This window comes from Danio rerio, chromosome 25 (assembly GCF_052040795.2).
Source record: "Danio rerio strain M-AB ecotype USA chromosome 25, GRCz13ab, whole genome shotgun sequence".
NCBI classification, from domain to species: Eukaryota; Metazoa; Chordata; class Actinopteri; order Cypriniformes; family Danionidae; genus Danio; species Danio rerio.
Genome location: NC_141045.1, coordinates 40,480,598 through 40,496,609, shown reverse-complemented (window position 1 = coordinate 40,496,609; position 16,012 = coordinate 40,480,598). Strand labels below are relative to the sequence as shown.

The 16,012-nt window shown below is 39.9% G+C and overlaps 1 long non-coding RNA gene across 37 annotated transcripts; it reads right to left on the bottom strand.

Moving 5' to 3' along the window:
• Nucleotides 1-3,170: 3,170 nt before the first annotated feature.
• On the bottom strand, nucleotides 3,171-15,446 carry LOC147830962 (uncharacterized). 37 transcript variants are annotated; one of them, XR_015526854.1, is made up of 8 exons: nucleotides 15,408-15,446; nucleotides 14,266-14,440; nucleotides 10,062-10,220; nucleotides 8,740-8,888; nucleotides 8,043-8,091; nucleotides 7,716-7,917; nucleotides 7,054-7,614; nucleotides 3,171-3,794 (listed from the first exon to the last, which is right to left on the bottom strand). It is a non-coding gene; the product is annotated as an uncharacterized LOC147830962 (long non-coding RNA). The 37 variants fall into 37 exon arrangements; XR_015526846.1 differs by having other exon boundaries at nucleotides 8,043-8,653; nucleotides 15,360-15,430; XR_015526837.1 differs by having other exon boundaries at nucleotides 15,360-15,430.
• Nucleotides 15,447-16,012: the final 566 nt, after the last annotated feature.

The following is a 16,012-nucleotide window of genomic DNA, read 5'->3' as shown; positions in this document are numbered from 1 at the left end:
CAAAGATCCTTAGCCCAAACAGTTGTAATAGAAGTTTATATGAATGTTCAAGAAAATGAAGCAGATAAGGGAGATTCCACTGAAGGAAGAATTCATTTATGCAATGAGTGAATAGGTCAGTGAGAGATTACCAAGGTAACCCATATGCCCGGAGAACTGAGCTGCCCAAAGAGGTGATTTATTGTGAATAAACCTCAAAGCAGCTGCTGGGCAAATTATATTGAGTTTTAAGGTTCTGGACAGATTTTAAACCAGTCATCAGAAATATCTCCCAAAGGGGTAACTTTATTATGAGACCACTGCAAATGACATGGAGTACTGTCTGACAAATACATTTTGGAAATAGGTGTACGGTCTATGCTATTGTGTAGTTGTGAACTTCTACAATCACGCTATGTGGGGAGAAAAAAAAAAAAAAAGTTCACAATAGAAGCAAACTGATTTTCATTGCTTAAGTGAGAGCCTTAAAGTGAGCGCTTTTGTATTTGAAAGGATTCTCACTGCCAAAAGGAATTCTTGATACTTGAGATGTTTTCATTTAAATTTGAGATTTTTGAAGAGGAAACTGGAACTGGTAAAGTTGAAATATTTATAGGTGAAGGTCAAACTATTCCCATGAAATTGAGATTGTAAAAGTTTAGTGTGGTTACTTTCACTGAGAGGTTCTGGGGTTAGATGTTCTAGGAGTTACAGAAGATCATATTTTTGAAACATCCATATACACTACAGATGTTCTGGAGAAGGCATGTAGGATTTTTTCTGAAAAGTTCTGGGTTACAAGTTTAAGAAGAATAAACATTTTAAATCTTCCCATGGAGTTTATGAACAAATTTGAGTTATAAATTCATATTAAATCTATGGAAATAATGGATATTAAAGAGGGAAAATCTGGTTATTCTCTAAAGTTGTAAGTTATAATTTGAGAATTGGTGTTTTAAAGAGTCCCTATGAAAGTTCTATTCTTACTCCTTAACCTTAATCCTAGTAAAATCTGAGGTTACAAATCTTCAGTAGTTCTCATGTTTGAATTGACTTTTTGAAAAGTTCTTGAATGACTGGTGTAGGTGGTGTTGATGCACAATGTGCTGTTGTGTGGAGGTGCTAATCACCAGTAGAAGACTGGGCTTCATTTAAGGCCTGTTCACCCCCGGCCACCTTCCCTGCGTGCTGTCCAAGTGGACCCAGGGGGGCTGAATACTTACCACTCCCCCAAGTGACCTTTTGTTAACACCGCAAGGTTGCCCAGGTCACCCGAGAAGAGTCTGAAGAGGTTTCTCTACGGGGCCTACTCTGGCTAATCCAGAGACCAGGCTCCCCAGGACCCCAGATATCTCCAGGGAAAAGGAGAGCCCTTGCCCAAATCAGCTGAATCCAACAGGTAGATTCAGGAGTAAAAGTTGGCCATGAACTGGTCATTGCCTTCTCCTCACTCCGCGCTGATTTGCTCTAGAATACTTCCAGTCAACATCCAAGGAGTTCCATAAATTCAAGATGACCAAAGAACTCGCCCAAATGTGACTAAAAGTATTCAAAGAGATAATCCTGACCTCCAACTACTTACTAGAAGTGAAAAATTTAAAAGGTCAGGTCGAGGATCAATCTGGCGGATATATCTCTGTAGCTATATCATTCTTCTACCAGATGTCTCCCCTTAGGTAATGCAAGAACCAAGCAGACATCATCCTTATCAGGGATAACCGTTGGGAGCATTACCCTGAAGAACAGGAGACCCTGGTCCATTGACTAGGTTTTGAGACACAGCATTTCGGCAATGGTGATGACCATTTGTTTGTTTGTGTTTTTCTTTGTTCTTGTTTGTATATTTTCATTCAGAATTTGATTATCTGATGTCTAAGTTGTTTTCTCATACTTTGATTATCATATTTAAGCTTATGAAGCCCTTTAAAATCGTGTTTTATTAGAGAATAGACCATATGCAAATGACTCATTAGTATTCGTGTTTTTAGACCAATCCCGTGTGTCCTCAGCTGAGTGTGCTTTCGGTCAGGTTTAATCCTTTATATCTCGGCCGTTTTTTAATGTTTTGGTTTATTTTTTTCTGCATTTTAATTGGTATATTGTGTAGAATAAGTGCTGAGCAAATAAACTGGCATTACTGATCAAAAATATTTCTGTGGGGTTACCATTTATGAGGAGTACAGCTGATTTAGTGTGGTAATTCACAATCTGTATACACAGATTAATGTCTCCTATCAGGCAAACTGATTCATGCAGTTTAATGGAGATGATATTAATAATACTCACACTTTTTTCAGATGTGTGATTTGTTTAACATGAATCAAAAGTGAAAAAACAACACACATAACAAATAGAGAAACAGAAGCAATTTGGCAACGAAAACTTAAGATCAGCCTGGCAAGGAGTGAACACAATGGTTGGGAGTAAAGAAGATAGAGGGGGCAATAAAACCAATTTAAATGGTTATAGTTCAGTGAGAGAGTTTGCTGAGGAATCAAATACGTTTTACTTGAGGTTTGATGAGGGTGATTTTAAGTCAGAAAATGACATTTTAAAACACCTGTCATGTAGTAAATCCGTAAACATTAGTAAGACTCGGGTAAAAGACCTCTTTCAGAGAATTTATACTAAAAAAAGCCCGGGCCCAGATAATATTGGTGGTAGGGTGCTACATACATGTGCTGAACAACTTTCTGAAATATTTCATTGCATTTCTTCAGTCTCTTACATTGCAAAGGGTTCCTGAAATCTGGAAGAAATCTGTTCTTATAGCCAAAAATAAGTTTCTGCGGGAGTTAAATGATTTTAGACCTGTTGCCCTTACTTCATTAGTTATGAAGTATTTCGAGAGAATTATTAAAGGTGAGATTTTATTGTATTCAAAGGATAAATTTGATCCTTTGCTGTTTGCATTTAGACAGAGCAGGGGAGTTGAAGATGCTAATATTCCACTGTTAAATTAACTGTTTAATCACCTGGAAAAGCCCAAGACCCATGACAGATTGTTGTTTCCCTCAACGGAAAAATAAAGTTGAGTCTGAGTCATTTTATCAACATTCTGACCACTGCACGTACAAACACACACACACACACACACACACACACACACACACACACACACACACACACACACACACACACACACACACACACACACACACACACACAGCAGATCATCAGCTCTACATTCATTATATCTGGAGTGATTTTAATCCTGCCAGTCATTGTGCTTGAACATGCTGAGTCGCTGTACACAAGGCTACATTAATCATAAATAATCATAAATAAATTAACTACATTCAATATAACACTGACATCATATAGAGAAGATCAGCAGCTCCTCAAGAACATCAGCAGAGTCAGAACACAGAATACAGCACAGCGTGAAGAACAGAAGAACACTACAGAAGAACACATGAGGAGAACGCAGCGACCAGGCCATCCTGCTGCTGCTGCGTGTGTGCGTGCAGGCGTGAGTGAGTGTGTGCGTGTCGTGCCTACACACGTGTCTGTGTGCATGCATGTGTGTGTTACAGACACAGATAGAGAGTAAAGCAGAACATCAGAGGCAGAACAGGGGAAGGTCTGAGCGCATCTGATTGGCTTCGTCCATTTAGCCAGATTTCTTTTTTAATAGTGGGGGTGTCTTGAGGGCGGAGCCAGTCGTTGGGGCGGGGTATGCCATGTGTGTGCACAGGAGTGAAATACACACACAGGAGTATTTCTGGGTGGAGAGAATGAAGTGTATCCTGGCCAATCATCACTGAACCGCTCGCTAGCTCCACCCCCTGAGCCACTGCCGGGCTCCAGCTGACCTGCGCGCCCACACACACACACACACACACACACACACACACACACACACACACACACACACACACACACACACACACACACAGGATGCTCCGTCATCAACATAAGAGCTGATTTGAGGACAGTACATCTGCTGAGCTGAGTTTGACTGTGATTTACAGGCTTCAGGTAAACAAATAAAGACATGTACAGACGGATGATCATTCCCACAGGCGGGATGCGGTATGGAGCGAGATGAACGCGGAGGACAGGACTGTACGGCATTTGGAGACTGCGCTGTGTGACTGTATGATCATCTGATAATGCCACACTAATGATCTGAATCTCAAATATGCCAGACTAGATGTGGGAAACTACTGCTGGCGCATTCAGGAGTAAACACATCTGACCAAACACCTTCATAATAATGTAATGGTTGTGCTCAGCAGTAATTAAGTAGCAAGCACTCATACATGTTGATATATATCCATTTCAGATTTAACTATGGGGGTAAAAGAGAGATAAGCATACATATACAGTGCTCAGCATAAATGAGTACAGCCACGTTTAAACATGAATCCCAATCAGTTTTATTTAACAGTAGGGCTGTAACGATACACCAAACCCACGATTCGATTCGTATCACGATTTTTGACCCACGATTCGATTCGTATCACGATTTTTGACCCACGATTTGATTCGTATCACGATTTTTTTTTTCGTGTGGGGTGGGGAAAAAAAGATTTTTAAAACTATTTTTTATTAAATAAAATTATATCATTTTTGTTTTCTTTGTAAGAAAATACATTTGAAAAACCAAACCGAACTAAACTCCATTGTGTAGATGGTTCAAGCATGTTAAAAATTCTTTTTCCATCAAGTTCTCTTACATAGAAAAAGTAAATTAAATGGCTACTAGGGATGCTCATTTCGGTTAATTTTGCTAACAGACAACCGCCGCTCATTAATCGGTTATTATAATGGTTAACTGGTCAGATTACTATTAATTTTATATTAAACAAATTGACGTGTCTATTTTGTGTCTGACACATTACATATTGCATTTTAAAATAGGCTACTGATTTATTTTTAAATGCTAGCATATTAATAGCAGAACAGAACAACAGAGCATCTTCACGCACCTGCAGTGTTTAGCACAGAAGAGCAGAATAATCTAAATAAAATGAATATAATAAATAGGACTGCCCTAAATTATTTACACTTAAATAATTAATTTATATTACAAAACGAAAATACTAACTGATTCTTTTTAACAACCGGCATAGGCAGTTTTTTTCCAATCATGTTTTTTCTTCCGTCAAATAAAAAAATCGCAGACTTCCTCAAATTGCCCGCTCCACGGAAAATATGCATTTATTTAATGCCCCGCTGTTATTATTATAATAACAAAACCTTTTACATTTTAATAGAAATCATTATTTTAAAGAATAAGTCCTGATGGTTTCCTCTCTCTCCCTCGCGGTTCAAGTGCGCATACTGCGTGATGAAAAGTAAACAACACGCGCGCATATGTAGACTTTTTGTAAACAGTTTTGTTGTTTAAATATGCTATTGCATTAATGTGCATACATGCTTTATAAGCCGAAAACAAGGCGCATCTCACTGCCTTTATGTTGACAAGGAAAAAAGAAGAGAAGAAGCGCGGTCCTCTTATGAAACGACTGAATCAGCTGGGTATCGATTGTGCATAAGTGTTGCTGTCTGTGTTGTTACAATTGTAATATTTAATGCTATTGTTATATTCAAGATGTGTATATTCATACAGCTCTGGATAACTTAAAACAGCGATTAGACCTTCAGAGCGGCATGCGTCCTGCAGTAAAACGGAACAGCTATAAATTTCCAGCAAGATAGAGTGATTATATACAGTCATATACCTTTATCTATAAATAAAGTATAACTATAGAAACTGTGTTCATCTTAACTGAAAGCTTTGTCCTGTTTCCTGGCCTCACGCATCGCGCTGTCAGTCAGCACAAACGTTAACTCTCAAAGGTTCAAACAGAAAGCGCACAGCACGGTTACAGAAAAGTTTCCTCTGCAGAGGAGTCGGGGCATCTGGTGAACGCCCATCCCTCTCTGCGCAGCCACATTAACAACAATGCTTTGACAGCACTGGCAATGTTTCTGCCGTTGTCTGTTGTCAAGAGGGGTTAAGTTGGTTTTGTTTTTGATATTCCTGACACATTCAGACAGTCCCTTACTAAGAGCTCCGTGCGAGCTCTCCCGGTTAAACGCTAATTGCGAGGGCTTAAACGGAGCAGTGCTCGTAATGTCGAGCGGAAAAAAATGTTTCCTCACGTTCTTCTTCAACTAGCTCAACTTTTGCAGGCACGCGTGACGTTATTGGAAAGGTAGTCACGGGGTGTGTCGCGATTCTCCCTTATCACACCGCGACACAGGATCGTATATCAGAGTGTCGCGATTTCGATTTTATATTGTGTATCGTTACAGCCCTATTTAACAGTTATATTCATTAAAATAATAGTTTGTTCACAAAACATCTGTCGGTTTAAAAAGATAAAATATTTAAATTCAGATGAGATATTGCAAAAAATAATAATAATAATAAATTACTGACTAAAAAAAGGTGGTTAGTTTCGCTGTGGCGATCCCAGATTAATAAAGGGGGAAAAGCCGAAAAGAAAATAAATGAATAAATGAATGAATGAATGACAAACTAAAAATGTCAACAATTTTATATTTTTTAGATTATATTAGCTTCATTTGTTAGAATTATACAATATTTATATGATGAAACATCAAGAATTATATTTATTACATTCAATTAGACAGAAAAAACTAATGAAAATGATGTATAAATGATCATATAGATGAAGATTAAATAAGCTTTATGAAATTAACTAAACAGATAAAACAGATCTGCAATATTAGCTAAGCGTTTGCAATAATCTTCATGATAAATTCATTAGCAGCACGAATGTTCACTGGTTACATAAAGAAGCGAGTGATTCCAAGCATGAATTTGGCATTTTACATAAACATTTACAGCATGTTGGCTTTTACAGTTTTGGCCAGAGTTGGATGCATTTACATGTATTAAGCAGCAGGGGTCGCCAGCGGGTGGCTTTTCATACAAACACTTAAAATCAGCTGGTGGTTTTGCAAAGAAGTTATTGGATCAATTTATTCGATGCTTTGGAGAGCTTAGTTTCTTCCATCACTGGGGGAAATTTCACAATATTCAACAGCCATGTAAACAAATTAAGGCTATTTAGTAAAAAGTAAAAAAATAAAAACCTTTATTTGGTCTCTTCCACTTCCCATGATGCACCACAGCACAGGTACAAAAGGTCACTCCTGATGTTGCTCTGGTTTCTCAACTGCTTCCAGAAACTTCTCAGAGGATCCTTCAAAGGACATGTTGATTGATTTGAGTGAGTCATGAACATCAGCAGAGTCAGAACACAGGGAACAGCACCGCTCGAAGAACAGAAGAACACTACAGAAGATCACTTGAGAATGCAGCGATCGGGCCATCCTGCTACTGCTGCTGGTGTGTGTGTGTGTGTGTGTGTGTGTGTGCGCGTTTCAGACACAGAGAGTAAAGCAAAACATCAGAGGCAGAACAGGGGAACATCTGAGCACGTCTGATTGGCTTCATCCATTTAGACTGTTTTGCTTTATTAGTGGGCGTGTCTTGAGGGCGGAGTCTGTAATTTGGGCGGGGTCTGCCACATGGGTGGGGTGGCTTGTCCACAGGAGTATTTCTGAGTGGAGAGAATGAAGTGTATCCAGGCCAATCATCACTGAACAGCTCGCTAGCTCCACCCCTTGAGCCACTGCCGGGCTCCAGATCACCTGCGCGCACACACACACACACACACACACACACAGTTGATGGTTGTGCTCAGCATTAATAACAGCAGGTGTGTGAAACTCCTTAAACACACAGAGCTCACCGTCTGTGAAGTGTGAGTCTCGTCTGCACTCTGCGAAGTAGAATGTGTGTACGGCTGTGGACAGCTCCATCATAAGCTGCTGTGTGCAAGCGTCTGGCCAAGAGACATCCAGCTCCGGGTTACTAAGCTGCTTCAGCAGACTGTCAGCAGTGACCGCCGGCAGGTACCTGCACACACACACACACACACACCCCTGCAGAGTCTAGCACACGCACACACACACACACACACACGCACGCACGTATGTAGAAGTGGCGCAGGTCTGTGAGCAGCTGTCTGATGATGTAAATGTTCTGTGTGTGTGTGTGTGTGTGTGTGTGTACACACATCTGATTGATGGACTCCTCCGTGGTGCCGATCAGCTTCCAGAAGAACCCTGACAACAGAAACACGAAGCAGAGAGTGACGAGTCAGAGCGGAGAGACCAGAGCAGAGCTGAGGGGAATCAGGAGCACACAGCACACTTTCACCACTGTCTGCAGGAGTGCTGTTAGCTTAGCTTAGCATAAATCACTGAATCGGATTAGACCGTTAGCATCTTCCTCAAAACTAAAAGTCATTAGTGATGATTCTCCTGCTTAAGCTGGACTCTTCTGCATTGACACTGCAGTAAGATCAGCAGAAGCTCCTGTAAACAGTCCCTAGAATGAAAAAAGGTGTCCGTGCTGTGTAATATCACTGCGCCGCTGCAGTCGCACTACCACCGCAGAGTTTCTGGATTATTACGCCTGAATGAGGGAACAGCTCAGCTATACCAGACTAACAGCAGCTCCTCATCTTCTGTCTGTCTTAGAACACGATACGACAGAAGAGCCACGCTTCACAGAGGAAAACTCCCCTAACGCTTTGCTCCTTTGAGTGAGATGCTAATGGTCTAATCCGATTCAATGATTTATGCTAAGCTACACTAAAACTGCTCCTGCAGATGCTGAGACCTGCTGAGGGATTCAGACATGCTGAAATCAGCCCATTAACAAAAAGGCAGAGTGTGTCTGTAAAGCTGGTTTTTGTGTGCGCGTCTCACCTGCAGTGTGTGTCTAAAGTTAGAGAACAGGAAGTGGCTGGAGTACCGAACTGCAGACAGGAAGTGTTGTTGGCTGTGCTGCACGTGTGCGTCCTCCATGTGGCGGGAGGAGCAGGTGTAGTCCAACAGACAGAAGCGCAGGTGTTCTCCTGAAAAACACCACACACACACACACACACACACACACACACACACACACACACACACACACACACACACACACACACACACACACACTCAGTGCTGGAGCTCTGTCTACACTATATAGAGCACCATAGAAGGGAAGCTGATTTGACTTGATCATCACAGAGCGAGCGCCCCCTGTTGGTCTGGAGTGTACAGAGAGAAGCTCTGCTGCACATTTATTTTAATAACTAATATAATGATATTAACAATGATTTTCATTTGTACTTGTTTGAAACGGCTCTCCATATCTTAAATAAATGTTAAATATCCAGAATCATAACATTAAAGGCAGATGTGATGTGATTTAAGATATTTACATTTGTTTTAAGATATAGATCAAATACTTTAATCGCAGCCATTTGTTTTTCTACATGAACCTCAGTGTGTCTTTTAGCTTTATACTTTTCATTTACAGAGATCAGCATAGATGATTTTCTCAATAAAGACTAATAATAAGCCATCTGACCAATCAGAGGAATGTAGAGTCATCTGACCAATCAGAGGGAAGTAGAGTCATCTGACCAATCAGAGCAGAGTAGAATGAATATTTTAAAGCTTGGTTGTGGCTGTAGATCACACTGAACTGGGGCCTGTACTGTTGAGGTTAATCTGGCAGGTGGGAAAATTACTGCAACACATGCTGCTCTTACTTTCAGTGTCTTGTCCAAACACTCATCAAAACATCTAGACTCTAAAATCAAGAAGCATATCCTAATCGAGTATGAAATATAGTCTTGTTTTAAGAAATAATGAGTCAAAATGAAGAGAGATTCTCCTTAAAACAAACAGAATAATCTGACGATGGAGGAAGTGAAATGATCTTGTATCAGGAATAACATCAAGAGTATTCTGCTTCCCTCACTGTCAGATTATTCGACTTGTTTTAATGAAAATCTCTCTGCATTTTGACTCTTTATTCCTGAAAACAGCACTATATTTAGCGCTAGTGTGGAAAATGCTTCTGGATTTTTAGATATTTGGGCAAGAAACAATACTAAACTGTAAGTGAGAGACTGCAGCATCTGTACTGAGAGATGATTCAGTGATATTGTACATCATATTGGATGTGTTGAGCTTGTACAGTGACAGGAATTAAAGAAACGGAGCTGCCTTCTGAGAAATGAGCGAGCGTCTACCGGCTGAGTTTTCACCGGAGCAGTTTCCTGTTCTGAGGATTAGACCAGGCGAGTCCTGACGGCTGGTGCACGGTGGAGTTTGAGCCGCAGTCGATGTAGCGGTACGTTTCCACAGTATTCTGTCCTGCTCGCACCATGTAGGAGGTTTTCACTGAGGTCCTGGGGGAATATAAGGTCCCATCAAATTAAAATGCATTTAGACGGATGTTTCAGCCTGTTAGTTAAGGATATCTGTAATCTAGAGTCTCCAAAACAGACAAAATTCAGCTTTAGAAGATATAACCCTGATTTAAAAATAGTTTTTAACAGCAGATGGCGCTCTAGGCTAGTGTTTAACAGCAGATGGCGCTCTAGGCTAGTGTTTAACAGCAGTCTACTGGAGCCTTATCTGTGCTGAGCTGCTGTGAAAGCGTTATAGAAATAAAGATGAACTGAAATGAATTGAATAAACTCTACAGTGATGATGAGTAGGTGTACAGTAATATTGTTATAGTGTATGAATGAATAGTGTTTATCTTGCTGCTAGAATGATGGTTTGGTACAGTGTAATAGATTATATGATAACAAACAGGTAAAATGTTTAATCTTCTCCTTTTAAATCAATAATTCATGCTGGAGTCTGTAAAAATAATCTGCAGATATTTTAGCCCATCACTGAGTCTGGTTATGTAAATGTGTGTAAACATATAATGATTCAGTTTTAATATTAATTTCAGTAATGTTATTAACTAATATGCAAATGTTTGAATGATTTATTTACAGTTTGTAAAATGATATTTTCTGTCATTTAGGAGATGTATTATATGAGAGACTTGTAGTGGTAACACTCAGGAATGAGTTGGTTGCACAAGATGGCACCAGTGAGCTTTTGAGACACAAGTGTGTACGCGTTTACTTATGGTCATATAGATCTATGAAGGAAGGGTTGAGGATTTCACATTTTCCTTACCAAAAAATGATCATGTTTATAATAAAAAAAACAGAGTAGTTTATCAGAAACAGAAGAGGACATGTTCACTACACTGCTGCACACCTCACTGCACTCCTCTGCTCTCATTCTGTCCCTGTTGATGCTGCAGTTCCTCATCAGTGGCTACTCAGATTGCGTTGGGATCACTTTAGTCCTACACAAACTACTAGTGTGCAGTGTTCATCCTCAACATCATTGTGTTTTGACACCTGGTGGACTGAGAACACTTTGAAAATTACTTGTTCTCTGACTTTTTGCATGGAACAACTGCACTCTTCCCACACTAGCCGCGTTTCCACTATCGCGCCTAAAGCGAGCGAGCCAGGGCGAGCCAAGGCCAGTGGGGTTTCCACTGTCACTTCCGGGGCCTAATCGGGCCAAAGCGGGGCTTTCTTGGGGCCAGCGGCCAGCCTTTTTCGGCCCGCCGAATACCTTGGGCCAAGGAGGGCCAGCTGGGGCTTCGGGGCGGAGTGAAAGGAGAGGCGGGCAGTTTTCTGATCGCACATGAGTACATGCGCCGAACAAATAAAGAAATAAGGGAAAGAAAACATCTAGCCTTATATAGTCTGGGGTCTCTTTGCGTATAATCACCCTTATTTTTCCCTTTTAAATGTAAGGCTGCTGCATAAAGTAATAAAGTAGTTTTAATTTATAGTGACGTTTTTGCTGCGTCCTCCTTTATGTTTCAACAACGCATAATAAGCTTTACACCATAAAGACACAGCAGACAGTAAAGGCTTTCGAGAGTTTTTGTCAAGTTTAAAATGTTTGTTTGTGCGCGTTTAGGTGCCTGTATGTGTGTGTGAGACCGGGCTAAAGCGCTCCTTCACAGCTCTGTTTTGCCGCGAGCGGCTTTTTTCTTTATTTATTTTGGAGATAATACACAATATAAATACAACAGAAGGACATAAAACTTAACAAAATACGTGCCCACTTTCGTAGACTTTAAACAATATAGTGTCATATCTTGATAAAATAGCCTAAGCTTTAATGAAATATAATTTAAAGAATTACAAATATCGGATAATATAAAATCACATTAAATAAATAATCCAATATAAAATAAATAAAAGCTAGCTATATGTAGGTAGCCTATATACAATACATAAATATTTATGTAATATTTACATAAATATTTTCGATATTTTATAAAAACAATTAACACTGGAGAAGGTTTGAAATATTATTTATAAAGTATTTGGATACTATGATAGTAATCAAATCGCGCAAACAGAGCATTATTTGGGTGAGTGAAAGCAGAATCTCCTATACCTTTTTTTCTGTCACTCAGTCCTGCGCAGCACTCGCTGCTTTAACGCATATGGGGGAAAGCCCACACACAAAATGTGTTCTATATCCTCAAACAACTGTTTATGTTTTTATATGACGTGGTTAAATTTATAAATGAAACTTTAAATTAAGAGCTTTAGTGAATAGCTGCCGAGCGCAACAAGTATGGCTATATTTTATTAGGCTACTCGCTCTTATGCTGAAACACCTAACACGACTTCTGTCAAAACGAGGATGTTATAAAATACATGCAATATCGAGTTATAAAGGAGAATTTCTGTGGCTTTATATTATGGATGTGTGCGCTCTCTGTGTCCCTGCGTTCGGCGAGAGCAGTCGATGCACAATGCCAGTTGGTCGGCGAGTAAACAAATGTAATGAATGGAAATACACAGGTCTGTGTGTTTAGACATTTCATGTACTGCTGTACAGTAACGTGTCATTTGTTTGTTTCGGTTGTCTTCATTTTAAAGGTTTCGTTTCGTGATGATTCTATGGTGTGCTTTATCTGAAGTGGGCGGGTTGTGTGACGTTTGATTCGGGGACGTTCTGTGGGCGGTGTTTGCGTGACGCGCTGTGAGCTTTAGCCCGTCAGTGGAAACGCGACATGATTTCGGCCTCATTTCTCAACCTTCCGGGCTATTGGCCCGGCCCGGCCCGATTAAAGCCCTGGCTCGCACTGGCCCGATAGTGGAAATGCGGCTACTGAGAGTTTAGATCATTAACCAAGATCCTGCGTCCCATCTCCAACGAGACTACGAGATGAGCGAACCACAAGCGGCACCTGATCATGTTTATGTGTCATGACTCCCTGTACATGCATGTAAGTGTAAGTATATATATATATTTATATATTTATATATTTATATATATATATATATATATATATATATATATATATATATATATATATATATATATATATATATGTGTGTGTGTGTGTGTGTGTGTGTGTGTTTGTTTTATGCAAGAGCTAAATAAAATCCCCTCAGCATGAAAATATTTGTGTCAATTTTATTTTTAATAATAATACAAATAAATATGACATAACACAGAGAAATGGCCACTACAAAAAGACATGATCCCAACGCAATCTGAGCATCCACTGAGCAGGAACTGCAGCATGAACAGGGACAGAGTGAGAACAGGTGAGTGCAGTGAGGTGTGCAGCAGTGTAGTGAGCATGTCCTCTCCTGTCGCTGATTAACTCCTTTAATGTTTATTTTTGGTAACGAAAATGCGAAATCTTCATCTCTTCCTTTATAGTTCTACACAACCAGAAGTAAACACGCACACGCTTGCGTCTCGTAAGCTCACCGGCATCTTGTGCACCTAGCCCATTGAACTTTACTATGTCGTTTTAACAATGTGTACTTTCGCTTTCACTTGAGTGATTCGCTTATAAACAATCTTCTTTCTTAATCAGTAAATGCACTACAGAATGTTATGTTTTCACACATGCGCAAACACGAACAGCATGTAAACACATCAGCCTTCCACAGCGTAATACACACTGCTCTTAATATTGACTGTACTGCAGCTCATGTCTGGGTGAGTAATGCTGCTTTTACTCTGTCTGGTTTTTCTTTCCACCACTGAAGACTTGCTTTGTTTCCTAAACAGGTGGATTCAGTTGCATTTGCATTGTGAACCTGATAAAGTCAAAAATCTTTGATATTTATGTCATGTGTTAGTGACTAAACTTTGAGATCACTCCGCATGAATGTGTTACGCAATTCTGCACAGAAATAGCAAAAACTGTCCGCAGGTTCTGTCTGGCCTGGAGATGAGCTGCTCATAACATTACAGCACAAGAGCCTCTGATTCTCTACATCACTCGCTGGGTAAGTGACGTCACATGAAGCGGTGTCCGGGTCCAAGCGCTCTATCAGACTGTATGAGGAGGCTGTTGAATGTGAAGCTGTGTATTTTCAGCGTGCTCACCTGCTGGGATGCGTCCGGAGCCTGTCCTCCTGTCGGTCCAGCCCGTCCAGATACTCGTCTTCACCCGTCAGACAGCCTTTATGAGCGCTGCGTCTGCGGCCTGGGACAGCCAAGAGCCAGAGGTCTGTCCGGCACAGGGAAACCCCCATCACAAACACACTCACAGCCCAGCAATCTGAGAGACACAATGAGGAGGATGAGGATGTGCTTTTATTTAGGATCACTTGATTTCAGTTATTCCAGGATCACTCCTGAGCAGTGCAGACGACTGGTCTCTCCACAGAGGCGTCTAGAAGCTGGAATCACCAGCAGAAGCTCTTCCACAGAGTATTAAATAAAGTGTGTTCAGTGCTCATTCCCTGAGCCGTGTCACTTTATTTATTATGACTCCGCTCGTATACTGAAATATTCTGATGATAAATTCAATATTTGGCTTGATGACTGCATCTGCTGGAAACTGTCAATAGCCCACACAGAAATCCCCTTACTGATGAAAATGCTGATGGTCAAACACTTATTTCCCCCGCTGTATATAATTTAATCTTGGGTATGGAGTAATCAGGTATTATATAAAAGATTTGAGGTGAAGCTATATCTCTGTATGTTTGCTGGTGCATGTTTTATTGACCTGAAGTGGTTTTGTGGAGTACATTTAGAAAACCAGTTTATTATACCTTTTTTGCATGTTGCATTGATATATAAATATATAATTTACCTCAATCTCAGTATTGCAACACAGGACATTAATATTAATAGTGTCCCGGGATATAAAGATGCAGTGATTTAGAGTTTTAAACATAAATATTTAACTTCTTTTTTGTAATTTTTCTGTATTTAACACAAATCACATGCTTGAGGTAAAGTTGGTTTGCTATTGGCACATTCAGACTTTAATAAAAAGCTTCAATAAAATATTAAACATCATGTCTAACACAGATTGATTATAATAACACGGACACTCCACAACATCAGCACTGTTTACCTGACTGTCATCATCATATCATTTCAACATTTACAATTAACAAAAAACCCTTTCCTGAAATCATTAATATTATTATTTTAAGTCTGAATGTGCGAATATAAAACCAACTTACCTCTATATATTAGTCTGTTTCAGTCTACCTGTGACAACTCTAACTTACTCCCGCTGTCAAACTACGTGTGTGTGTGTCTCTCTCTCTGTTTTGGGTTCAGTCAGAAGACGCTTATGGACACGTGACTGCCATCTGTCACTCCGGAGATGAACAGCAGCAGCCCTGCAGCAGCGCGACGGCACTCTTCATTTACAGAAAGTCATTTTGGTGCTAGATTTAGCAACTTTTCATGTAACATTAAAAACAACTACATTTAGCAGTCTTGACATTAATTTGTTGAGTGAGAGACCTTAAAGTGCTGCAATTTAAGAAGACACACGCAATTAAAACACACCAGCAAATAAAGAAAATATCCTGATCAGTTTGACACGTGTTACAAATCCTCACAACCCAAACACATTATTAAAACTTGCATTTAATAACAACACATGCTGTCATTGTTCACTAATGAACTGAGCAATTACCGATCACTCAAGCTGTTAAAACCAATAAATAAAAGGCCAACACTGGAGCGAATGGGCTCTATGCACAAATAGTTTTAAATGTGTGTGTGTGTGTGTGTGTGTGTGTGTTTTCTTTGGGGAATAATGGTTTACATTTATTACCTGTTTTAACAGAATCCTTTAAATAGAAACACAATGATGTGCGTCTGA